Source organism: Lissotriton vulgaris, chromosome 8 (genome assembly GCF_964263255.1).
Source record: "Lissotriton vulgaris chromosome 8, aLisVul1.2, whole genome shotgun sequence".
NCBI classification, from domain to species: domain Eukaryota; kingdom Metazoa; phylum Chordata; class Amphibia; order Caudata; family Salamandridae; genus Lissotriton; species Lissotriton vulgaris.
The window spans coordinates 2980856-3008562 of NC_141696.1; the positions used below are offsets into that span (position 1 = coordinate 2980856).

At 46.0% G+C, this 27707-nt stretch overlaps 1 pseudogene; it reads left to right on the top strand.

Annotated features, from left to right (window-relative positions):
- Positions 1-27707, top strand: part of LOC147693202 (bifunctional 3'-phosphoadenosine 5'-phosphosulfate synthase 2-like) — a 150654-nt pseudogene that overhangs the window by 14804 nt on the left and 108143 nt on the right.

The window sequence follows — 27707 nt, forward strand, 5'->3', positions numbered from 1 at the left end:
AATGGGGGCCTGTTAGAATGAAACCAGCGCAGTGAAGAAAGGATGGAGCGATGAACGGGGGTCCTGTTAGAATGGAACCAGCGCAGTGAAGAAAGGATGGAGAGATGAATGGGGGGCCTGTTAGAATGAAACCAGCGCAGTGAAGAAAGGATGGAGAGATGAATGGGAGCCTGTTAGAATGGAACCAGCGCAGTGAAGAAAGGATGGAGAGATGAATGGGGGGCCTGTTAGAATGGAACCAGCACAGTGAAGAACGGATGGAGAGATGAATGGGGGGCCTGTTAGAATGGAACCAGCGCAGTGAAGAAAGGATGGAGAGATGAATGGGGGGCCTGTTAGAATGGAACTAGCGCAGTGAAGAAAGGATGGAGAGATGAATGGGGGAGCCTGTTAGAATGGAAACAGCGCAGTGAAGAAAGGATGGAGAGATGAATGGGAGGGCCTGTTAGAATGGAACCAGCGCAGTGAAGAAAGGATGGAGAGATGAATGGGGGGCCTGTTAGAATGGAACCAGCGCAGTGAAGAAAGGATGGAGAGATGAATGGGGGAGCCTGTTAGAATGGAACCAGCGCAGTGAAGAAAGGATGGAGAGATGAATGGGAGGGCCTGTTAGAATGGAACCAGCACAGTGAAGAAAGGATGGAGAGATGAATGGGGGCCTGTTAGAATGGAACCAGCACAGTGTAGAAAGGATGGAGAGATGAATGGGGGTCCTGTTAGAATGGAACCAGCACAGTGAAGAAAGGATGGAGAGATGAATGGGGGGCCTGTTAGAATGGATCCGGCACAGTGAAGAAAGGATGGAGAGATGAATGGGGGGCCTGTTAGACTGAAACCAGCGCAGTGAAGAAAGGATTGAGAGATGAATGGGAGCCTGTTAGAATGGAACCAGCGCAGTGAAGAAAGGATGGAGAGATGAATGGGGGGGCCTGTTCTAATGGAACCAGCGCAGTGAAGAAAGGATGGAGAGATTAATGGGAGCCTGTTAGAATGGAACCAGTGCAGTGAAGAAAGGATGGAGAGATGAATGGGAGCCTGTTAGAATGGTACAAGCGCAGTGAAGAAAGGATGGAGAGATGAATGGGAGCCTGTTAGAATGGATCCAGCACAGTGAAGAAAGGATGGAGAGATGAATGGGGGGCCTGTTAGAATGGATCCAGCACAGTGAAGAAAGGATATAGAGAGATGAATGGGGGGCGTGTTAGAATGGAACCAGCACCATGAGGAAAGGATGGAGAGATGAATGGGAACCTGTTAGAATGGAACCAGCGCAGTGAAGAAAGGATGGAGAGATGAATGGGGGGCCTGTTAGAATGGAACCAGCGCAGTGAAGAAAGGATGGAGAGAAGAAATGGGGGCCTGTTAGAATGAAACCAGCGCAGTGAAGAAAGGATGGAGAGAGGAATGGGAGCCTGTTAGAATGGAACCAGCGCAGTGAAGAAAGGATGGAGAGATGAATGGGGGGCCTGTTCTAATGGAACCAGCGCAGTGAAGAAAGGATGGAGAGATTAATGGGAGCCTGTTAGAATGGAACCAGCACAGTGAAGAAAGGATGGAGAGATGAATGGGGGTCCTGTTAGAATGGAACCAGCACAGTGAAGAAAGGATGGAGAGATGAATGGGGGTCCTGTTAGAATGGAACCAGCACAGTGAAGAAAGGATGGAGAGATGAATGGGGGTCCTGTTAGAATGGAACCAGCGCAGTGAAGAAAGGATGGAGAGATGAATTGGGGCCTGTTAGAATGGAACCAGCGCAGTGAAGAAAGGATGGAGAGATGAATGGGAGCCTGTTAGAATGGAACCAGCACAGTGAAGAAAGGATGGAGAGATGAATGGGAGCCTGTTAGAATGGAACCAGCACAGTGAAGAAAGGATGGAGAGATGAATGGGAGCCTGTTAGAATGGAACCAGCGCAGTGAAGAAAGGATGGAGAGATGAATGGGGGGGCCTGTTCTAATGGAACCAGCGCAGTGAAGAAAGGATGGAGAGATTAATGGGAGCCCGTTAGAATGGTACAAGCGCAGTGAAGAAAGGATGGAGAGATGAATGGGGGGCCTGTTAGAATGGATCCAGCACAGTGAAGAAAGGATGGAGAGATTAATGGGGGGCCTGTTAGAATGGAACCAGCACAGTGAAGAAAGGATAGAAAGATGAATGGGGGGTCTGTTAGAATGGAACCAGCACAGTGAAGAAAGGATGGAGAGATGAATGGGGGCCTGTTAGAATGGAACCAGCACAGTGAAGAAAGGATAGAGAGATGAATGGGGGGCCTGTTAGAATGGATCCAGCACAGTGAAGAAAGGATGGAGAGATGAATGGGGGGCCTGTTAGAATGGAACCAGCACAGTGAAGAAAGGATGGAGAGATGAATGGGGGCCTGTTAGAATGGAACCAGCACAGTGAAGAAAGGATGGAGAGATGAATGGGGGCCTGTTAGAATGGAACCAGCACAGTGAAGAAAGGATAGAGAGATGAATGGGGGGTCTGTTAGAATGGAACCAGCACAGTGAAGAAAGGATAGAGAGATGAATGGGGGGCCTGTTAGAATGGATCCAGCACAGTGAAGAAAGGATGGAGAGATGAATGGGGGGCCTGTTAGAATGGATCCAGCACAGTGAAGAAAGGATGGAGAGATGAATGGGGGGCCTGTTAGAATGGATCCAGCAGAGTGAAGAAAGGATGGAGAGATGAATGGGGGGCCTGTTAGAATGGAACCAGCACAGTGAAGAAAGGATAGAGAGATGAATGGGGGGCCTGTTAGAATGGATCCAGCACAGTGAAGAAAGGATGGAGAGATGAATGGGGGCCTGTTAGAATGGAACCAGCACCGTGAGGAAAGGATGGAGAGATGAATGGGGGCCTGTTAGAATGGAACCAGCACCGTGAGGAAAGGATGGAGAGATGAATGGGGGCCTGTTAGAATGGAACCAGCTCAGTGAAGAAAGGATGGAGAGATGAATGGGGGGCCTGTTAGAATGGATCCAGCACAGTGAAGAAAGGATGGAGAGATGAATGGGGGCCTGTTAGAATGGAACCAGCGCAGTGAAGAAAGGATGGAGAGATGAATGGGGGCCTGTTAGAATGGAACCAGCACCGTGAGGAAAGGATGGAGAGATGAATGGGGGCCTGTTAGAATGGAACCAGCTCAGTGAAGAAAGGATGGAGAGATGAATGGGGGGCCTGTTAGAATGGAACCAGCGCAGAGAAGAAAGGATGGAGAGATGAATGGGGGGCCTGTTGGAATGGAACCAGCTCAGTGAAGAAAGGATGGAGAGATGAATGGGGGGCCTGTTAGAATGGATCCAGCACAGTGAAGAAAGGATGGAAAAAGTAATAAATTGTTTCATTTAATTTGAAACGTTGCCTAGTTTAGTAACTCAGTTTTCGTTGTCCATTTTGTGTTTGCAAGTTGTCCAATTTTATTTAACCTACTCAGTTTTTTGTCGACCATTTTGAATTTTGAAATGTATATATTTGTTCTGTTGAACTATCTTAAAAGTGGTCTTCTTTCAAAACATCTGCCTCTAAATCTTTCTCCTTTTACTTCTTTTCCCTTGTGAAGTCTTCTTACATGGCACAGGGTCCGAGACCCTCAACATATCTCCATAAGGTATTCTACGACTGTTGTGGTTGGTGTGTACTGCTGTTATGTAGGTTGGCACTAGTTGGAGTGAGTTGCATGTTTGTGTTTGAGAATAAATTGCACTTTATCTCTCTGTCGAATTTAAAAATGCAATTTTCTGGACACAGCGCTGCGTGATCAGCCGCATTATATTGGGATTATTGTTCAGTGTTGACACTTTTATCGTAAATTCAAATAGATTACATTCACTGCTTTTCTAAGTCCTTAAAGAATGTGCAAGTCTGCTTTGCCTACCCACCGATAGCTTTGCATCTGATCTCGGACATCTTACATGACACGTTAACTACAGTCACTTAGTACAAGCGGATCTTCATAAACTCAGCCATTGCTTGTACATGATCCAACACACTCTTCAGCGAAGACTCCTTCTAAACAGCGACAGACAAGCTCTCACGTCATCAGCCGTACTTATCTGCAGGGCCAGCGCTAACCTCATCGCTGCTAGAGCGATTCCTCTGCTGTGCTGGACAGCAATAAAAACGGGTGTGGTCATGACGAGCTCAGCTCGTCATGAGCACAGGAGCACTGTACTGCATGACGAGCTGAGAGCATGGAAGGGGTTAAATGCAGTGCGACCGGTGCGACCACATTGGGCGCTGACCTGTGGAGGGGGGAGCTGACCTTAGGGGGGGCGCTGTGTTTAGCAATATGTTATGATTACAGAGATGAGGAGCATTTTTTTGGGGAGGTAGTGAGAGAACCAGAAGAGGCGGTCATGGTGTGTGTGGGGGGGGGTGATGGTGGCACTGGGCGTCACCAGCGCTAAAGCCAGCCCTGCTTATCTGCATCTGAGAGTGTCGGGGGAACTTTTCTGCTACTGAGGGGAGAAAAGATAGGGGTTTTTCCAGGAATAGGAGAGCAAGAGAAAGTGGCCAAGCAACCCATATGTTGGTAGTAGGAAAGAGAGACCTGTAGGCCAAGCTGAATGGGTGTGAGGCAGCAGCGCGGGGGGGGTAACAAGAAGAAATGTGTGCATTCCTGTCATAGTGCAGCTTTCAGGCAGGGTCTGCCTCTGAAGGTTGCATGCTGCACATACTAGAAACATCTCCGCATTAACAAAGACAAGATGGATGAGCGTCACACACACGTGCGTTCCATCGTGCTTTGCTATGCGGTGCTTTTGACTTGTCAATTAAAACAAATAGAAAATGCAAGGTGGCTGCTGGGATACAAACAGAAGGCCCGCAACATGCTCGCCCTGGGTATACAACCTTTACAACGCAACTTTTACCATGCAGTGCCTTTACGACGCAACTTTTACAACGCAAACCATTACAACGCATTGCGCTGGGGGGCGCTCTAGGATAGGGAATAGGTTTAATGTACTATCCAACACCTTCCCTAGTGTCCACGGGGACTGGAGTTGGAATAGTAAATTAAACTATTCACTATCCAGCACCCCTAAGCACTATGCGTTGTATTGGTATGCGTTGTAAAACTTGCAATGTAAAAGCATGTGTGGTAAAAGCATGCGTTGTAATGTCGTACATTCCTTGCCCTGTCATTAGAGAGTCCAGTGGCTCGAGGCACTGGATAACTTTTAAATTCTGTAGATGTTCGAGAAATATGTCTACTGGACAAAGATTCTAATGACACCGTTAATCTGCCCGCACATCTGTAAACACAGCCACGGTTGGATGGCCATTCATTTCTCTAACTTTAAAAACTACAAACAATGAAATCCTCCAGATCAGAAACGTCTCCGATCCTTCTCTCCTTTTACTCAGGACACATGGTTTTGGAAGCTACGACTTTCTTTCCCCTCAGTTATAAACCTAGGCCTCTTTACTTGACACAGGACTCTTGGTGGCATCATAGGTGCAGCCTGGTTCTGAGTCAAAGTTACATTTAAGCCGAGTGGCTTCACTGGTTTCAAACTCAGACACGCCGCTACTTTTACTTGTTGCTGTAAAAGTGGAGGATTCTGTCTTCTCTTCTACAACTACTCCATTTGCTTCCTTTGGAAAGTAGTTCATCTTTCAGTGTGCTTCACTCTACAACAGCCAGATCCCTGAGGCGAAGGAAGAAAGACAAGGAGGAAGAGCAGCCATCATTCATGTTTACTCCAAGCGGAGTTCAGAGACTTTTATCGATGACGTGCAAACCTTCTTCTCTCTTTGACATTAATGCCAGGCTTGGTTGATCAGCCGACTGCTGTGGGGCGGAGGACACTTGATTATCCTCATGTTCAACCACAGACCCGGATCAATGTCATTGACTTCCCTTTGTAGATTTCAAGAGTATCCACAAGCTTTATCTTTAGACACGTCTTTCTGTTTACTCTCCACTGGCTTCAATCTCAGGGTTTCAGCAGTTCTGTAGCCTCAGCTTTCTCCCCTTCTACATACAAAATGTTTTTTTAATTACATTTTATTCGCATTTTCAGCCAGCTTTCTTCCATGTTCATTCATTTCGCATACTTCTTAAACAGATCAGAGCTTCCCAAATCTTGAGGGTCTTCTTGCATTAACATGGGCATACGATAGCTTTTGCCCCCCACACAGGTTCTTGGCTGCCTTTTGTATCTCATCTTTGTTTGTGTCGCTCTTTTAACCTCTGTTTCTTTCCTTCATTTACTTGGTGTCTATTGTGTTGCTTATGTACACACTGTCAGTGGTTTATTCTTACATCTACCCATCCTACGGTGGTGTCACGTGGTCACCTTCTGCCACTTTCTGAAGTGTGGCTCCTTGATTAGAGGAGACAGACCCGGAAGCAGAGGTCTGGCCCGGGACCAGGGTTCAATTCCCGATGCGGCGGGTCTTGAGCTCAAAATGTCCATGGACTCGATAATTCTCGCCTCGGCGCCTACTCGAATCATGGGTCCCACTCTGCAACTCTGGGCAATAGCTTGCTTAATCTCCACTACGGCGGCCCACCCGCTGCGGGATGCCTGGCTTTCACCTTGGGGTGCCCAGTTAGGGGTTATCTCGCAGGGAAAAGCCAGGACGAGTTCCCAAAGCAAGCACCTTGAGACCTTACGGTGAAAGGCGCTATATAAGAACGTATGATTTACGATTTTTTTTTTCTTGATAACGGCTGAATCTGCCCTAGGTCTCCTCTTCCAAGTTTCCTAATATACACACCAACTATTATTACTTACCAAGCGTTTGACCCCTATATTTCTTCCATTCACAGAAAAATCTCTAAGCCAGCCATACTCTGTTCAAATTCACCAGATCTAGGTCTAGTACCCCCGCTCGCACCACATAGGTAGGTACCTCTGGCTACCTCCCGCCACTCTTCCACATCCCCAAACTCAGGACTGCCTTTGTAGGCCCAATTCCTCTGTACCATCAAGATGCAGAGATTCCTGTCGGTTCTCCTGCCTTGAAACCCCCACTTTTAAGCCTATCATTTGATTATTTCTTCAACAACTTGAATTCCCTCCTCAAACAGCCCCATCCTCTCGCTCAGTCCACATTAACCCAGTCTATCCTTTTGCAAAGTGCACCATGAACCCTTCAGGGACTCCCGGCCGTCTCTTACTTCATCCCTTGTATGGCTCCTTACGCGTGTAGGATTATAGTACCGGTAGTAGTATTCATTTCATCACCTGTGTACACCTCTCCTGTCTGGGGTTTCCAGCTGCCAATCAAACAGTATATTCCCTAGAGAGTTGCACCTAAAGGAAGAATGCAACAGATGTGGCCTTCTTGTCGCGTGTCCTGATTTCTCGCCCTAGTACCACTGGGAGCCTCAGACGCCTCTTTGAGGCAGCATCATAAGTCTCTGCTGTCTTCTCTGGCCATCCAGCTGTGGCAGAAATCCAGCTCTTTCCTCTCACTAAGAGCACCTTGAGTGTATATGGCATTGACCTTTCGCTCTCCTGCCCTGGCTTTACCGCGTGTTCAGCAGCGCCGCCTTCATTGACGCAATGCTGTGGATCGCGAAGTGGTTACTCCCTTTCATTGCTAACTACAGCCAGTTTACAAGGCAGTAAAGAGTCTAGTGCTTTGCACGTTGAATGCACAGAGCATAAGACATGAGCAGCTTTTGGGGTTTGACAGTCCAGACCCTGGCTGCACTCTTCACCAGAACTGGCCGGATGCACCTTTCTGATGAGCATTTTAATGGCGTCCTTCCCTGCAAATCAGAACCTACCAAAGCCAGAGGTGATGAGTTTCTCATGGTAGCACTATGCCACCCCACCCTTCGCCCAGCTGCTTACACATGTTGAAACGTCACTCCAGGATGCTTTAAGTGCTGTGTCAATGTGTGTGAAGCATCAACCTTCGGGGATTGGTTCCCTCGAGAAACGCTGCCTCTGAAAGTGCATTAACCCCTTCCATGCTCATGACGAACTCAGCTCGTCATGGCATATACCTCTCAGGTGCTCATGACGAGCTGAGCTCGTCATGACCACACCCGTTTTTATTGCTGTCCAGCACAGCAGGGGAAACTCTCTAGCAGCGATGAGGTTAATCTTTTAGTTTGCTGCGACATCTGCAAAGAAGGGTGCAGACTCAGAACCCCTGAGCCCTGCTCTGCACAGCGTGGTGGAACTTAAACAAGTGGCATGAAAACGCCATAGAAAGGATGCAATAAAATAAAATACGTTAATGTCAATTTCAATTCCTACTTGAGATAAGACAGTGTACATAAATTCAATATATGACAGTAAAGCAGTGGCCAGAAGCAACAAGGTTGGCCTTAACATATACGCATTGTTTTAAAGTATGGAAAATATGTCTGTACAGGGACAGCCTTCTTTAAATTCACAGAGGACACAACATGGAGTTGTATTATTTGATCTTGTTGCCCTGAATGTTTGTTGTGAGAAACACAAATTTGCGCCATGGTGTTTCTGATAAAGTATGAAAGGGGACAGAGATGAGTGACCGCGTTCTTCCAGCTCTATTAAGAACATTTACAGACTAAATCCCATCCAATTTGCATCTGCCCTGAGGAAGAATTTATAAAATGCAGTTATGTTAGCGAATGATTGTAACTGAAGCACATGTGTACATGTGAGCATGAGTGGACATTGGGGTGGGGCCAGGGCAGGGAGGAATGTGCAGTGTCAGCTCCTTCAAGCCCCTAAATCCTCCTAGGTTGTAGCTTTGCGCCTCTCCGGAGAAGAGGAACTAGTTCTGTTCCGCAGTTTTGAAGAGCAGAAAAATCTTGCGTTGTAAAATCTTGCGTTGTCAAAGTTTCGTTGTAATGGTGGTGCGTTGTAAAAGTTGCGTTGTAATGGTTGCTCACCCTTCATAACATCATGTAGATCCTCATTGTTACCTGGAAGGACGTCACTCATGAGGCTTGCGACATAAAGGTAAGGCATCAGGTGCCAGAACGTCGGGTTGTCTCTACAAGAGCGCGTTGTGGCTAGCCTGGCAGAAGTGCTATTGCTGCCAAAACCCTCTTTTTCATTCAGGCCAAAGCAGCCGGAGACTTGCTGAATGCCAAGACGGGCGCGTTATCTCCGTTTCATGCAGCACTGGGGCCAGTGTTCGCTGATTCACTTGTGGTCTGGGGTCTTAGAGGGGTATATTATCAAGGGGGTTTATCTCCGCTTTTTTGGCTTTAAAAGCCAAGAAAGCGGAGATAAAATTATCTCCCTATTACCTAGCTGTCGCTAACACCAGTTAGTGACAGCTAATAGGAGATAGTGACCATCATGGGCCCCACTTTGCATGTCAGTGATATTTATCACTAATGACATGCAAAGTGGGCGTGCCAAGATGTTAGCGACTGGAAACAGTAGCTAACATCGCTATCTCCTATTACCAACTTTTGGAGATATTCGCGCTAAGCGCGAATATCTCCAAAAGCTAACACCTGCCCTGAGCAGTTCTTCACCATGTTATCCAATGGGAGGTGGATAACATGGCTAAGAGCATTTGCTCGATAATGCATGAATATCGCTGACTTTTCAGCGATATTCATGCATTGCGGCCGTTTTTTATCGCATTTGCGATAAACCTTGCTAATAGCAAGGTTTATCTGCGATAAAAATCGCCGATGTGCGGCGATAATTTTTGTCTCTAAACAAGTTAGAGACAAAAATTATCGCTAGTTGTTGGTAATATGCCCTAGAATTCCTTGCTTTGTGCTTATGAGAATAAGTTTGAGGTTCACGTGGAACTTAACACGCGTTGTAAAATCTGCCCTGTAGTGAGGGGAATTAAATCAATTCTCATGGCCCAGAAGGGAATGGATACCCCGTGTGAGGAAAAGGGTTTTCTTTTTCTATGGGGAAGGCTTTTTTCCCAAAAAAGCAGAAGATGATTATGGGGTATATTATCAAGGGGGTTTATCTCCGCTTTTTTGGCTTTAAAAGCCAAGAAAGCGGAGATAAAATTATCTCCCTATTACCAAGCTGTCGCTAACACCAGTTAGTGACAGCTAGTAGGAGATAGCGACCATCTTGGGCCCCGCTTTGCATGTCAGTGATATTTATCACTAATGACATGCAAAGTGGGCGTGCCAAGATGTTAGCGACTGGAAACAGTCGCTAACATCGCTATCTCCTATTACCAACTTTTGGAGATATTCGCGCTAAGCGCGAATATCTCCAACAGCTAACACCTGCCCTGAGCAGTTCTTCACCATGTTATCCAATGGGAGGTGGATAACATGGCTAAGAGCATTTGCTCGATAATGCATGAATATCGCTGACTTTTCAGCGATATTCATGCATTGCGGCCGTTTTTTATCGCATTTGCGATAAACCTTGCTAATAGCAAGGTTTATCTGCGATAAAAATCGCCGATGTGCGGCGATAATGTTTGTCTCTAAACAAGTTAGAGACAAAAGTTATCGCTAGTTGTTGGTAATATGCCCCAAAGTGCGGTGTGACTATGTGAAATGGACTTAAGTGTACTTGTGTGTGCAGAAATAAAGACACATTTGAGTACTCCTGGTCATCTGTGGCAGCTGCAGTTACCTACATTCAGTGGGCACATTTGACGTCACAGGGCTCTGAAGTGACAACCTATATTGTACTAACGAATCAACTCAAATAAATAATGATATTGATTCCTGCAGTTCTCTTGCCATGTTTTTGCATATAAATCCGCCATAACGTATGCACTGGAAATATACTATTCACAACTTTTCTAGTGATCTGTTTTTGTGTACAATTAGGCATTTTTTCACGGCATTTTAAGACTTACATCTAAAATGAGTATTTGATGAGAATGCATTCTGATTTTAAATAATACAAGATTCTGACACCTCAGTTGCAAAGTTCTGGGACATGTACAGGATTTCAAGTTCTGACTGTTGGTTGGAAGCAGGTCAGGTTGTAAGTGTAATACGGAGGCTGTGATTGCTCCAGCCGTCCTGGTTGGCAGGAATGTGTGGGCCTTATTTATGAAAAGTGACGCGTCGCTGCGTGAAAACAGCGATGTGTCACTTTTCACTGCGCTCTCCCTGCGACATGATTGATGCGTCATATTTATAATATGACGCATCATGTCGCAAGGAGTTACAGATACATCAGTATTTCTGACGTATCTGTAAGCGCAAAGTGACGCATTGCTGGGGTGTGTCACAAAAGTGACGCAACTCCAGCAATGCGTCCTTTCACATGGGGAAAGCCCCATGTGAAAGGGCCTGCGTCAGTCTTACGCCTGCTGTGAGGCAGGCGCAAGATTTTGACGCAACCGCATCCTAAAAGTGACGCAGTGAAATCTCATAGATTTCACTTCGTCACTTCTACGACCCTTCCTTGCGTCAATACGCCCCCTCTGCATACATTATACCTGGCGCAGGTATAATGTGGCGCAGGGGTTTACAAAGTGACGCATCTGCTTAGATGCGTCACTTTGTATATAGTGCGCATCCGGAGGCAAGTTTTACGCCGCCGATGCATCGGAAGCGCAAAACTCACCCAAGGCCTCATAAATGAGGCCCTGTGTATCCTCATGACAGGCCCTTTCTCCTTTGTTGTTCAATCAATCGGTCGCTCGACCAAAACCTTTGTGCTGCATTTACTGTTGGGGCGTTTTATATTTATTTGCACTCTTTATTTACATTAGCCACTCCACTAACCATATACAATAGGTTTGGTACACCCATTTGAGGTAAAAAACATTGTTTGTTCAGGAAATAATAACACGTATTGCCGCTGGGATAGGAGTGAAATACTTTGCCACATTAAATACATATTAAAAGGCTTCAGTATATAAAAAGTAATGGGTCCATGGATTAAAGTCAAACCCACGAGCGTGTTTATCAGATTCCCTTTTTATGCAGGCATCAGTCAATGGCATAGAAATTCGTCATTTTTATGGAAGTTGAATAATTTCGTAGAAGGAGAGAGATGTGGCTGATAATATCGCGAGTTTTAAAAATTGCTTTTGGTGAATTCAGTGATCAGATGACTGCCTGCGTCACAGATCGACATTGGACACCAGACCATGGTTTCATTTTTAATTATTTTATTTATTTAATGCGACTTTATATAGCGCTAACCTTACCCGAAGGTGTCAGAGCGCTTCACAAAAAGAACCAGTTGCGTTACATAAGGACTTTGGATTACATGAGTTACATAATAGATATAAACAGGAAAAAAATTGCAAATGTACAAGTTGTTAAGTCACTCAAGAAGGAAATACAAACAGATACACTCTAAAATCACATAGGAATGGTAGTAAGTACAAAGGTCTACTACATAGACTAGTGGTTAGAGAAATAAATATATACAAATTCACAGCGATTCGGCTTGGCCAATTATAGATGACATATTTACAGAGCAGGAGATTCTTGCCATCCTTCAGCCAGGTGTGCAGGTGGTGTTGCACTCAAGGGCGGTGGTCTTGGGTCTGGAGGGATCCACCGAGATGGATGTCCATAGGGGTAGAATGCATGGTAGGTTACCGGTTCTGATCTGGCTCTTGAGTGGAGATGGCTTCCGGCGCCACGTGCTCGACAGAGATGTGTCACACATTGACGTCACCTTGCAGGTGGCCTCATTCACCTGAGCATCCCCATCGTGCTCCCGCTCACCACAGAAGATAAGAAACGTCTCGAAGCAGGGGCGGCTCTAGACTCATGGTGGCCCTGGGCAGGGAGCGTAGGTAGGGGGCCCCGGAAGAGGGTGTCCGGGCGGGGCGGAGAAACTCAGGCGCGGAGGCCAGTGAAGAGGAGGGGGTCAGAGGTTTGGAAGTGGAACAGAGCCGGAGGCCGCCAAACCCTGTTAGGGGCCACCACGCAAATGTGTATCTATCCTCAGAGGATTATTATATTAAGGATATAAATTGGCGTGTTGGCCCCTGGGGTTTGGTGGCCCTGTGCAGGGGAACAGCTTGCACATGCCTAAGGCCGCCCCTGCTCGAAGGCTCGGCAGCGTTTGCACTGGTACACAACGGGCAGAAGGTGGCCATTCTCAGCAACCCGCAGTTCTATAAACACCGGAAGGAGGAGCGCTGTTGTCGTGTGTGGGGAACCACTTCTGCAAAATACCCACATGTCAAAGTAGGTGGAAAATGCATCATGGCGCAAATGCTGGTGATTTCTAGGTAGTGTATTGTGTTGGTGCATTTATTTCATGTCTAGAAAGTTGGTTTTGAAAATTTTCTTGATTGAAAATTTGTTTCGAATGTTAGTAATTTTACACACTGCAGCTTGATTTACTCATTGACACACAGTTGCCGTTGTATGACTACATTTGCCTTCTACCAGTAACTCCAGTGATTTCATGACAGTTCTGCTTAATGGTGTATTGTTTATTAAAAATCAATGCAGATTTTGCTGTCTAAGATGAAAAGGCATGCAGCCGACCTAGTGCCACAGGTCAGAAGTCGGCCCGGGACCAGGGTTCAATTCCCGCAGCGTCGTGGACTTGGGTCAGCGGACTCGATAATTCTCGCTTCGGTGCTTACTCTAATCAGGGGTTCCCCTCGGCAACTCTGGGCATTAGCTTGCCTAATCTCCACAACGGCCCCATCAATTCCGGGGATGCCTGGCGCCACCTTGGAGACTCCCAGCAGGGACCATCCCACAGGGAAAGCCAGGACCGGTTCCCCAGAGTTATACAGCGGCAGGAAACCTACGGACGGGTAGCAGTGCGCTTTACAAGCTCAAATACATTTACATTTACATTTACAGGTGAAAACTGAAATCAGCGCCTCGCTCTCTAATCACTTTCCCTCTCCTCTCCAAGCCTCTCTGAATATTGTTGGTCAGTGTAGAGGGGCAGTTCCTTGCCTACACATTGTTCTCCAGATTGGAGTGTGCATTTGATTGACACAGTAAAACCAGCAATCTAGCAAATATGCCACAGAGGAGTGGTCTGAGCGGATGTATGACGTTACAACACATACTTTTACATCGCGTGCCTTTACAACGCAGTATTTACAATGAATACCATTACAACGCATAGTACTTTTAGGCGCTGGATAGTGAATTGTTTAATTTACTATTCCAACTCCAGTCCCCGTGGACACTAGGGAAGGTGTTGGATAGTACATTAAACCCATTCCCTATCCTAGAGCGCCCCCCAGAGCAATGCGTTGTAAAGGCACTGCGTGGTTAAAGTTGCGTTGTAAGGTTGTTTACCGTCTGGGCTATTTACAAATGCATGAGGAGTCACGGACCGTGCCAGTGGCGCCCTGAAATTCAAGCGCCCTAAGCTGTCATTACCATGGCGCGTGATGTGAAAGGGGAGGGATGTGAAATCAGCAAATAGATGACCAATGGGATTCCAGGGCTGTAGATAACAGTGGTTTGTTCAACAAATCTATACACAGTGAGCAGATCCAATTCCAAAGGTTAATTTACCTACAGTTTTTTTCATACCTGGACACGCGCGAACATCCGTTGTATTTTGCTGTCCTTTGTACCTACCTGAGTTATATATTATGTGAAGTGTGTGCGTACAAAGACGTAACCTGTCTGCACACAAAACATTTGGAACTCTTTTAAATTCTGAATGCCCTCTTGAAATAACTGCAGCATTGAAGATAGAGCAGTGTTAACATGAATTTACATAGTTAGTGAAACAAAAGCCTTTCCCCATGCTTTTATACAGTATTGGGATGCTGTTTTGCATTGCATTATTATTATTTTTTTTTATATATATATATATATATATATAATTATCATTGCAATACATTGCAGTCATGAGCCGAGTATAATAACGTTTGCGCCATTTGAAGACGAAACACAACTTTTTGTTGAAATCTGAAAAATGAATCCGGCAGATTGTGGAGGAGGAGGCAAAGGCGGCAAACGTAAGATTATATGGAAAATGCAGTGATTTGTCTTTTTTAATTCAGTAGCCCTTTTTGTACAGAATCAAGAGTCCCTTTCACTGTATGACGAGAATACTGCACGTCATCTTGGAAACCCTTCGCCATATAAAGGGTGTCAGCCTTCAGCATTTTTGCGCTTTTTCAAGAAATTATTCTATGACTTGTAATATCGTTGTGACAAAGTTTTTAACGTCATGTATAATAATGACATAACTGTGAAAAGTTGGGGGGGCACTGTACTTGTAAATACCTTCAAAATTCTTATAGAGCATTGTATGCATATTGGCCGAAATAGTGTGGATTAAAATAAATAGAACACAATATAAATGCAGAATAAAAAAAATGGTTGGATCGTCAATTTCAATAAACTTTATTCGGTTTACATAGTAGAAAACCATAAAAGATTACAGATCACATACATTTCCTAATCATAATACGCATCAAACCCTTTATAAACATGATAAAAAGTTAAAAAAGTTTATGAGCACCATTTATAAAAGTTATTAAAAAATGCACTATAATTACAAATTGGATTGGACAGCTGACTGAAAAAAGTACCAAAATGACAGATTAAGTGGGACAACCAGCTAAAAAGGCCATATGACCTCAGCACTAAATTGCAGTAACAACATCTGCAAATTTGAGAATTAACTTTCCAAACATTTTCTATACCTCAGGGAGCATTTCAAGAATCCAACCATAAATGGAATACATTCGGGCTTTAACATTTGTAAAGATAGGGCTCCGTAGCTGGGGAAGTTTTGAGCATCACGATTTACGAACGCTAGATTTAGACAATTCTACCCCGTCTCTATTTAGTTTCTTAAGTGAGATAAAAGATTTTTTTACAACCACCACGTCTTCTGCTGTTATAAGATCAGGTCTTAAAAAGACGTCAGGACGCCCTAACTCTCCAAAGCAACCCTTTATGTATTTTAACCACGGTATATCAATCATGTGGTCCAGGTTCAATACTTCTTTCAATAACTCATGATTAAGGCTAAGATCCTTATTTAGCCAATATTTGAGCCAGAAGAGCAGTGGACGCATAGCTGATGTGTCACAAATAAATGTTATCCCTGTCTCTTCGTGTACAATTAAATTCGAAGTTCCCTTGGGTACCCCCAGCAACTGTTTTAAAAAATTATTCTCCGCCACCTGAACTCCCTCCGATGCTACATAACCCCATAGTTCACTACCGTAACTGGCGATTGCTACACTTTGTGCTCGATATATTTTCAGCAATGCCGCAATCGGGCGCTTACCGATCTTTGCGGCAAAGTTGAAAATAGACGCATTAGCTCTTATCATCTCCCCCCTCCTTCTCTGTATCAGGGCACCCCAATTCAAACAGTCATCCAATAGGACACCCAAATAAGAGAAAGTTGAGGATATCAGCACTTTCTCCGCGTTCACCATAAAGGGGTACTGTTTCTTGGGCATAACCCTACTTGCATCACATATGATTTTGAGTTATTTATGGCCAGATCACGATCTGCCAATAAACTACAAAAGGTATCAAGTAGAGTTTGCAAACCTCTTGGGGTTCGTGCTAGTAGAACCGCGTCGTCCGCGTAAAGCAGAACGGGCAGACCCCTACGCCCCACATATGGAAAACCAGCCCCCCACTTGTAAATACCTTCAAAAATAGTGTTGATTAAAATAAATAGAACACAATATAAATGCAGAATAAACAAAATTGGTTGGATCGTCATTTTCTTCGTAGACTCTTTTCAAAATGTGACAAGTGCTTCTTTCTCTTAAAGATGATCTTGGAAAGTGGGGATTGGCTGGTTGGTGGAGACCTTCAGGTGTTAGAGAGAATAAGGTGGAATGATGGCCTGGATAAGTATCGATTAACCCCACTGGAGCTGAAAAAGAAGTTCGAAAAAATGAGTGCGGGTGAGCGTTCCTGTAGTTGTAATAGAAGTTCCCATCTGTCTTACAGCGACTCTTTAGCAATCATCTTAGATATAATGATGCCACGAGGTAGTTTCCTCTCGTTAACTATTAGACATCTTTTAACATGTATGTGCTCGGAATTGTTCTTCATTTTGTCTTTCCACCATTCAGGTGAAAATGCCTCATTCATGTCTTTCTGTTGATTTGGTTTTCCAGGGACAACTAAGAAGTATTTTACCGTCCAGTTACAAGATAAGTTATTGTTTTCGATGCATAAACCATAATATGTGGTATAAAGTACCTTCTGCTGTACATTACAAGGCTATTGCAAGTCACTGAGGGGTTCTGTAGCTGTATAGCGGAACTGAGGCAAGGGCAAAGTTCTTTCATAAGGTCATGGAACTCTGAGATGATTTGCAAAATCTTTTTAAGGTATGGCAGAGGGTATTTTATTTCATATAATGCATGGTCACACCATTACTTATTCCCCAAAAAGGCTTAAATCATTGATCTCTTATTCCATCTGAATGAACATATTTGCAAATATACAGAAAACCCTGTGGAGCAGTAGGGCTAAATTAAACTCACCAATTTATAGCTAGTAATTTGTCGTAAAACATTTTAATAAACAGTTCAATATGTCTGTAGCTCATTTATGGTAACATGTAGAGTGATTTCCTGTAATAAACTATAGCCATGCAAAAATATAATCATGCTGCCGTAAATGTCACCATTCCGTTCATTTTAACTCGTTCGTTGCTGATGACGGAACCGCTCCGTCATCAGCTGCGGTGGCGCTTTGCTGATGACGGAGCGGTTCCGTCATGGCCCGCCCGACGCGCCTGCGCGGCGCTGATTTCGCGCCTACGTGGCGCGTTCTATTGAGCGGGCGGGGCCATGACGGAACCGCTCCGTCATCAGCACAGCTCACCCGAGGCTGGTGATGGAGCGGTTCCGTCACCAGCATGTGAGTGCCGTGCGGCCCCCCGCCCCCTTAGCGCTGCGGCGGAATCGCTGCCGCAGCGAAGAAAACCAGAAGAGCTGAAAAGCTTGTTGCCCTTTTCATTGTTTAAACAGAAGAGGTAATTCTGCTCCACGACTTGCCTTTCATAGCGTCATCTGGCTCAGTCAGAAGGAATTGCGACATCTAAATTATAGAGTAATTTCATTACAGTTGCGCAGCTACTTTAATGTTCTTATGAGAGGCCCCTAAGGATGCCACAACTGTACGGTAACAGGAAAATGAGATGCATGTTTTTCAAAGGGATTTCAGGCTCCCATCTATGATATATAGGATTATAGATGGGTAGCCATGAATTATGGGGATTGTTTATCACTTAGGGGGAGACATTGAAAGTGAAGCTTGAATTGTCTATGATGTCACTCAGAACCCCAAGGCGACAAACATCTCTGCTTTCAACTGCTATGTGGGGGTATAGAAGGAACGGGGGAGCCACAATAACATGGCCTTTCCTCCGTGTTCCAAATAATACAAAAAATAAAAAAATACCTGGCCTCCTGCGAGCCACCCCCATCACTCTCTGTGCCACCTCAGTCCCACCGACCCCCTATCCGAAGCTTCCTCTCAGCCAGCGCTGCTCTGGGGGGCTCTCGGACTCCCACCCAGAGCAGCCGCAAACTCCTTTATGACGGCGCAATAGTGGTTAACAATTTCTATTCTCCACCATTACAGCGTCATAACAGTGAATGCTGAGTTTTGAGTCCAGTCAGTCATACTGGGAAGAGTGCAAGAACGCACAGAAACAAACTGTCCAACGCTCCAAGCGGCATTAACTGTTTTTGATTCATATTTTTAGTTTGCCAGGATGGCTTTCATGATCTTTGAATAGTGACCAAGCAAAACAAAAAGCCGTTTGCTGTTCTGTTTTGCACTCCAATGCTTTCCTTTTGTTTGGTGCTTCGTTCGTCCTTTGGACTGGCCTGCTTCTTAGTGGTACAGACTTGGGCTGCGTTTTCCTTTCTTTTAATGTTCTCTTTCTTGTAGTTTACGGCCATAGCCTGAGACAAAAGAAACCGGTTGGTGGTACATTTAGGGTAACACACCAGGGTACATCATTTGGATATGGTTTCTGTAATAACACATCTGTGTGCAAGATTGTTGCTGAATGTTCACACTAACCTCTGGAATAATAGTACTTCAGCCATGCCCGAAAACTATACAACCACAAACTCAAAAAAATCAGTGCATTCCACTAAGAAACAATGTCAACATTTGAACTAGTTTGTATGATTTTAAACATCGCACATTTCTGATGATAATCGAGGTGTCAATTAGGGAGTCCATTGTGGTTAATGTCACGGGGCTTTTAACTAGAGTCCGCAAATAGTATCTCGATAACTTGCACATCCTTCCATGGGATTCTGCTCTAGCTCCAGATCAGGGCAGTTATGTTAGAAATTATTCTAAAGCGCATGTACACCAAATGGTTTCGTGGCGCTAGAGTCCAAGGAGTGATTTTGTTTTTTAAAGAATTTATAAAGCGCACGTATACCATGCGGTTTCATGGCGCTAAGAGCCACTACGAGAACCAGGGGCCAAGGTACAGGTGGTTTAGGCTGGGCAGGCTTGCAGAAAGAGGAATGTTTTGAGGGCCTTCCGGAACTCCATATAGGAGGTCGCTGATCGCATGGCAAGCCGAAGGGTATTCCAAAATGAAGGGGCCGGAAACAGAAAGTTTCGAGCCTCCTGACCTGCTTTTCTTGTAACGAGGAACTGAGAGGAGGCATCTGGACGAGGAGCGAGGCGCCCTAGTAGGATGGTAGGCCTGAATGGCTGAAGAAATGAAAGCTGTCGCCGTCCCTGCACGAGCTTCGAAAGTCGTGCAGCCTAGCTTAAAGAGAGCTCGCTCCTTAATCGGCAACCAGTGAAGTGTTTTAAGTAAGGGCGAGGAATGATGGAATTTGGGCAACCCATAGATCAGGCAAGCCGCCGGATTCTGCACTGACTGGAGGCGCCGAAGGGCGTAGGCGGGAGCGCCGTTGTAAACGATATTCCCGTAATCTAACCGGGAGAGGACCATCGCGATCAGAATCAGCTTGAGGGCAGGGACAGAAAAAAACCTGGAAATGTTCTGGATAGTGCAGAGAATAAAAAAGCAGGAAGAAACAACAGAACTGATCTGGGAGTGAAGTGTGAGATGGTGATTGATGGTAATGCCTAGTGTTTTAACTGAGGATGAGGGGGAGGGAGGGGAACCAAGGGAAAGGGGCCAAAAAGTGGGGGACCAGGGGCTGCCGCTGCCACCAGTCAGGACTCTAACTCAGTCCTATCGGGGTTCAGTTTACGGTGGTTATGATTCATCCAATCCCGGATAAACAGCATGACTGATTGGAAAGGGTGAACACCAGCTGAGGAAGGGGAAAGGTTAAAGATAAACTGGAGGTCATCGGCGTAGTTGTACGCCGTGACCTCCATCTGTTGTAGTGCAAACACAAGGGGAAAGATGTACAAATTAAATAATAACGGGGAAAGGGAGGACCCTTTGGGGACACCACACTGAACTTTACGCAGGGAGGCAGAGAAGTCGGCCAAATGAACCGCCTGGGTGCGGTCGCTGAGAAAGGAACTGAGCCAGGCCAGCGTCGAACCTCCCATGCCCGCTGCCTTGACACGGGAAAACAAGATGGAATGGTCAACCGTGTCAAAGGCGGCGAACAAGTCTAAGAGGACAAGGGCCTGGGGGGTGTTGGTATCCAGTCCCTCCCTGAGCTGGTCCATGACAGAAATGACCACCTTCTCAGTCGAATGTCAATCAATCAATCAATCATAGACATTTATAGAGCGCTCTACTTACCCGGAGGGTCTCAAGGCGCTAGGGGGGGGGGGTGCTGCTACTGCCCGAAGCATGACGAGGAGACGGCATTGACTTGCTCGGTCATGGGGAGGGAGGAGTCCAGGATGAAGCCCAGGTTGCGTGCGTGGTCTGTCGGTTTGGGTGCAGTTCCCAGGGCGGGGGGCCACCAGGAGTCGTCCCAGGCGGAGGGCGAGGATCCCAGGATGAGGACTTCCGTCTTGTCCGAGTTCAGCTTCAGGCGGCTGGTCGACATCCACTCGGCTACCTCTTTCATTCCTTCGTGAAGGTTGGCTCTGGCGGCGGCGGGGTCGTTGGTAAGGGATGTCGAGGGCGAAAGCCAGACTGGCAAGGGGCAAGATAGCCGCTACCTTCCACAAAGGAGCTCAGTGTCTGGGTAACAAGAGACTCAAGATTCTTACCCAGGAATGGAAGGAGCGAAATTGGCTGATAGTTGGCGGGGGAAGAAGGATCAGCCCCTGGCTTCTTAAAAATTGGGATGATCGTAGCTGCCTTGTGAAGAGCAGGAACTGTGCCTTGTCTTAAGGAATCGTTCAGAAAGGTAAGGGGGGGCAAATACAGGTCCGAAAAGATTTTACGCAGAACATGGGCCGGGCAAACTTCAGCTGGGGATCCCGATTTGACACGGGGCAAAAAGGGGAGAAAGGTTTCTTTAGTTAACGGCTGTATGATGTTAATGACAGACCTGTTGGGGGGAGGCTGGGGATCAAGAAGGAGGGGGAAGGAAGAGGAATGTTAGACTTGATCAGTGCCACTTTCTCTATGAAAAAATCGTTGAGGGAGTCGCACAGTAGCTGAGAGGGGGGATTTTAGAGGAAGTCCTGTCAGAGGAGGCCAGCTCCTGCACAGTGGCCTTTCCGCGGCAAGGATCTTCTCCGAAAAATATTCGGTCTTGGCCCGTAGGATATCCCTTTTATATTCATTAAGCACGGGCATATAGCGAACTTTACGAATGGGACAGTAATCAAGCCTCCAAGCATGCTCAGCTTGGCGTACCTCCAGCTTTTTTATTTTAAGGGTGGGGGAGAACCACTTGTTAGCCTCGTGAGCGCGCCTAACTATGACGCATTTCAGAGGGGCCACTTGGTCACAGGCCCTCGAGAGCCACCCATTGAGCGTGGCTACTTGAGACATGGGGGCAGCGCCAGCTAAGTCAGGACAGGAAGAAGACAAAGAGGCGCAGAGGGAGGGGATGTCCACTCTACTCCAGTTCCGAGCCCAGGAATTTCTGGGGAAAGAAGGTTTCTTTGCTAGGCTAAAGTCTAGAAAAAAAGAAATCAAAAAGTGGTCAGACCACGCACATGGGGTGACGGTGGGTGCGGTGACTGGAACATTTATTGTCCAGGGTGTGGCCACGAGAGTGGGTGGGGGTGTGAACAAAATTGAGGCTGAGAAGAAGCTTGGAGAAGTCTCTCGACGAGGCGTCCTCTGCCGTTAAAGTCCCCTAATACTAAGACTGCTGCATTGTTGACTACCAATGTGGCCAGTAAGTCCTGGAAGGCAAGAATAAAACCAGGACGGGGCTGGGGGAGGGCGGTCGACTAGTGCACATGTGATGGGGACCTCAAAAGAAGCAGAGCGTACTACTGAGCAGTCAACTGCTGATATGGGAGAGAGGGAAAGAACCTGAAAATGAGGCCCAGCTCGAACGATTAAGGCCACTCGGCCACTCGGCCCCCCGTCTTCCCCTCCAGTCGATCAGCACGAAGGACCGAGTAGGGGGGGACGGGGGGATGCCAACACACTAGGTAGGGATTCCGACCTATACCAAGTTTCTGTTAAGAACATGAGGTCAGGTTTATAGGAGTCCAGGAAGTTAAATAACTCTAATTGATGTTTAACCTCGGACCTAGTGTTCAGCAGAAATGCCGAAATAGTGGAGGTGGGCATAGGACGAGGGGAGGGAAGAGTTTGGGAAAGGACGAATAGGGAAGGAGACAGGGACAGCAGGGAAGCAGGGAGGGAAGTAGAGGGTCTAGCCCGAGCCACGCCAAGCTCCGGGATCTGTGTGAGGGTGGCGGGGGAAAGCGCCCAGGAATCCTGATAAGAACAAAGTTGTGAGGCAGAATAGGATAAAAAACGGGCATAATGTGGTGCCCCTTGCCCCAGCCGGCCGCGGACGGGCGCAGATGGGCTTAACTTAGGTGCAACTTCGGCGCGCCTTCGTCGCGCCCGCTTCGCGCATCTGCTGCGCGTGCGCATGAGGCTTCTTATGTGGGGTCCTTGTAACTTCCCTCCCCAAGGTGGGGCTAGGGGTTCATGGACATGTAAGAAACGCTTCCCTTAAGATGTATGGGAGGCAGCAATCCGTCAGAGCCAGACCTGATCTTCATTAGTCGGCTTGAGAAGACTTCTTTGGAGATGGGAGGGAACTGCTCCAGAGAATAAGGGTTCCTATGAAAGGGAGATGGATGTTTCGGGGGAGAGGTAGCTGGTACACTAGTCTTGATGATAATAATTCTTTCAAAGAAATAAGTATTGAGTGAGTCACCTAGTGCTTGGGTAGGGGCGCGTTTTGCCATGACTCTGTCTGGAGCTCGGCAACAATAGCAAAGATTTCCTTAGATTTATTGGTGGAGCTCAGTATTTTGTTGGAGTCTGTATATGGCAATTTTATGCTGTTTAAGTTGGGTTAGATATTGTTATTTTTTGTCTAAAGAATAGTTTTGTCTCCAGTCACATTCGGCACAGCGGAGGGCACGTTTTTGGAGTTTTAAATCTTCGTTAAACCAGCGTTGGGCATTGTGGTTTCTAACTGTAATGATGTTCCTAAAGGGAGCATAGCTAGCACTGGCAGCCACTAGCCAAGACTTCATACTTTCTTTGTGTCTGTTAATAGAGGGCCAATCCGATGGAGCTGTGGTCGCCAGCAGGTTACAGAAGTCTTTGATGTTTGGGCGGCAGTGTTTCATAAACTGTGGTCGAGACCCACACAGATCACGAGCCGATTTGTGGTGGGCCTTGAAAGTCCAGGCAATAAATATAGATGCCTTTATATTCTGAATTTAAATTGACCCATTTTGCTGCACCTCAAAGTCAAAGTTTAAATGTCAGGCTATTTCTTCTGACAAATTGCTTTTTAACTTGTTCAATATGGTGATTGGTGATTAAAAACTCCTCTCACTTTACAGTCAGAGAAAGAAAGGTAAAGTGAATTATGTGACAATCTTGCTGAGGTAAAGAGAGCGTGAAAGGAAAGGCTGTAGGATGTCATTTTTGTAACACACAACAACATGTATATGCCTGTAAACAAACTGTACACATTCAGAAGTTTGGAAAGCAAAAATAAAGCACGATTATTTGTAATTCTGAATTGTAATAGAAGCAAGGATGTTAATAGGATCAAAACAAATCAAGACACTTTACTTGGTGATGAACAAATGACACAAATTCACAGAAACCCAATTTACACACATTTTCATTTGAGTACAATACAGTTTATCAGTAAAACTCTTTGTCTGTGCGGATTTAGCGGCCATTTCACTAGAACATGTGGTGTCTGTAAAGGACAGTGCCCTGCCAGATGATGCTTTCGTTACATTAGCAATTCACACGCCTCATATTAATTAAAGCTCGGTGGGTCGCGAAGGTTTGTCGTTCTAAAAGTGGGTCATAGATCTAAAGTTTGGGAAGCACAGGATACGGGTAAAACCCAGAGCATGCTATTGTTCAGCTCCCTAAATGTATTTGATCCTTAAAGTTCAAATGAAAGATAATTGAAGACATCACACGTCCACATCACCCAATAAACACATTAAAGTAACCTCCGTTTTGTACAGAAAACTACAATCCAGCTCATTGCAGGCAAATATCACAGCAGCCATTGGAATGTGTTACTTTGCAGCTCTCGACTCCCTTTTCTTTATTGGTCAACATGAACGCCTTTCTGCAGAGGTGCACCCACAACTTTAGTGATGTTCTTTAGTAGCATTAGTCATGAACTATGAAGGCAACAGCATGTGGTCTGAGCGGCAGCCGCGGCCCGTGCAGGTAAGAGTGGTGGGGCCGGCTGGGGGAAGATTTCGAGTGACGATGACAAGGGAAAATTAAATTTCCCTTGTTATTATCCGTTGTGGGAAAATGAAATAATTTTCCTTAGTCATCATCTGTGGAACTCTCCCCCTGCCGGCCCCACATTTCTTACCTGCACAGGCAGCGGCTGCTCAGCTGACTTCGTAACCAGTAAAGAGGGAAATTTCAAGATTGAGACCTTTAATATAAAATATTGTTGTACAATTGTACACTTCCACAAATGAGGGTATTGCTCCTATTGATGTGAGTTTAATCCCCTTTGTCACGGCAGGATTGGGATATTTGAGCTGGCCTTACCAATGCTTTGGGACCTTTTCAAAAGCCGAAAACCTGAGAAATAATGAGACATGTTATGTTATGTTATGTTATGTTATGTTATGGGTTTTATAGAGCGCGCAGCTGCTCCAGCAAAGCGGCGTCCCGGCGCTGATCCTAAACAAAACACAACAGACACAGAAATCGGAATTTTTAAGGAAACAGAAAAGTTTTGATGGCCTTCCTAAATTGGTACAGATCATTAATTTCTCGCAAGTTGGAAGGGAGGGCATTCCAAAGCTTGGCTGCCAGATAACGGAAAGAGCGTCCCCCAGCTCTAGCACGATTGAAACGGGGGATTTCAACCAGATTCTGGTTGGCTGAGCGAAGGGCTCGCGTAGGCACATACATCCTTAGGAGGGGTTTTAACATTCTAGGATTAGGATGTTTTAAGATTTTAAAGGAGATGCATAGCGCTTTAAATTGTATTCGTTGGGCTACTGGGAGCCAGTGTAGCTTACGAATAGTGTTGGAGGTAGAACTAAAGCGGGGCAGGCCTACATTCTGGCCTCTCTCACCCCCTAAGGTAGGGTGAAGCACAAGGTATGGTTTAATGTCCTACTGGGGTGTAATTAGTACTAGGATGTACTTGGCGCTCATGAAATTACGTACATTTGCTGGAAAAGGCTACAGTCCTCAGAGTTGCTACTGGGGAGGGGAATCACCCTAAACCCACCAATCTCTGACCCTCAGGTTGTCCCCAAAATTACTACCACACCTCTGCACACTCAAATATTACCATAGTATTAACATGTCATCATTGCATAAGAAACAATCAATCATTGAATTCTGTTCTTTGTCTTTATTTCACATCATCGATATCAAAAAGAAGAAAGGGGGACCTAGGAGCTAATAAAGGTCCAGTGTCCATGCTCCTAATGTCTACATTTAAACAACAAGAGGACACTGTTCCTACAGCAGGGTGCAAAAAGTCACCCATGCATGAGGGTGCATAAGTCACCCATGCATGAGGGTGCAAAAAGTCACCCATGCATGAGGGTGCAAAAGTCACCCATGCATGAGGGTGCAAAAGTCACCCATGCATGAGGGCGCAAAAGTCACCCATGTAATAAAAAAGAAAAAAGCAAGAGAAGGAGGAAAGAAATCCTAGGTATAGAGGACCCACAAATAAAGGGGAGAAAACACTCTTTGTCCTTTTAATGCCCTCACACACCCCAAGAGGTGTCATGCTTCATCATCGGGCAGTTGGTCCTCGTAGGGCCGGCGCTGCAATTCCCTACGGGTCCCCCGAAGGGTCACTTTCTCAGAGATCTTTTCAGGACTGCCGGATGGTGCAAGAGGGTGTGTGGGGAGTGGGTCAAATGAAGGAAAGAAAAATGTGTGCAAAGTGATAAAATAATTTTCTTTTAAAAAAAGGGAACACCTGCAGCGCAGATACAAATGATATACCCTTTGCAGTGAGAAAACGGCAAGATAAAAACATCGCCCCAAAGGCACACGATGCCCGAGTGTCAGCGGTCATATGTCAACCTGTTTCGGGCCTGCGTCGCCATATAGGTCGTTATCGTTTCTTCAGGAGCGCGTAGATAGATCACGACAGTATGGTTGACTACAAAGTTTGTGTCAAACCAAGATGAGGGTCGGACTCTGGATCTGGATTTGGCTTTTCTGACTCTGGCAGGCTCGTGTCAAGAATCCCTCTCTCGTGTGCATGCACTTTATAACCTGTAACTCCTGCACCCTGGGCATTTAGGCTTAGTACTCTTATGTACTCTTAGGTCTCTTCTCCTTTCACCTTCTTGTAATACAAGCTTAAGAACTTTTCAGCTCAGTTATAAATCACCGATTGCGTGGTAGCCCACTTGTTCAACATTTTATTTAAATCTGCACATGAGCTTATTTCTTAAAGACTAAGGGCCCGATGTAGGTAGGCCGTTACCGATCGGTAACGGCCGAAAATACCGATTTTGGGCCCTTACCGATCGGTATACTGCCATCGAGATGCAGGGCAAAGAAAAACGTCCAAATCAGTACAAATACAGATTCGGAATGACTACCGAATCGAAAATAATCCGATACGTACATACCGAAAATCGGAAATGTAACGAATCGGTAACACACCGAATCGGATTAAAATACCGATTTGGTCCATGTACCGAATCGGTAGTGACACCGAATCGGAAAATATCCGATTCGGACCATGTACCGATTCGGTAGTGACACCGATTCGGAAAATATCCGATTCGGTCCATGTACCGAATCGGTAGTGACACCGAATCGGAAAATATCCGATTCGGACCATGTACCGATTCGGTAGTGACACCGATTCGGACATAAGCCGAATCGGATAACCTACCGAATCGGTAGAATCACCCATTGGGAAAGTCCCCGATTCGGACAGATGGGGAGATGTAGGGAAACTCAGAAATACCGATTTTGGCTCAAAATCGGTATTATTCACTCGGTATTTACCATGGATCACAATCAGGTGGTAACCAACTCCAACCCATAAAAACAGACCCAAAATGCATTGCAACTTGCAGGATGGCAGCTTTTTATGTCATTGCGAGGCGGCTACGGCTACAGCAGGAAGGACAGAGGGAATGGCAAAGAGAGGAACTGGTCTACAGACAGAGGATCACCCTGTTAATGCTCACAGAGGCAGAGATCCTACAGAGGTACAGGCTGGACTCAGACACCATTCTGGAGCTCATCAGGGACCTCAAACCACTGTTGGACCACCCCACCCCAAGGGCACACGCCATCCCAGTGCACGTCCAGGTGCTATGCAGCTTACACCTGCTTGCGTCTGGCAGCTAT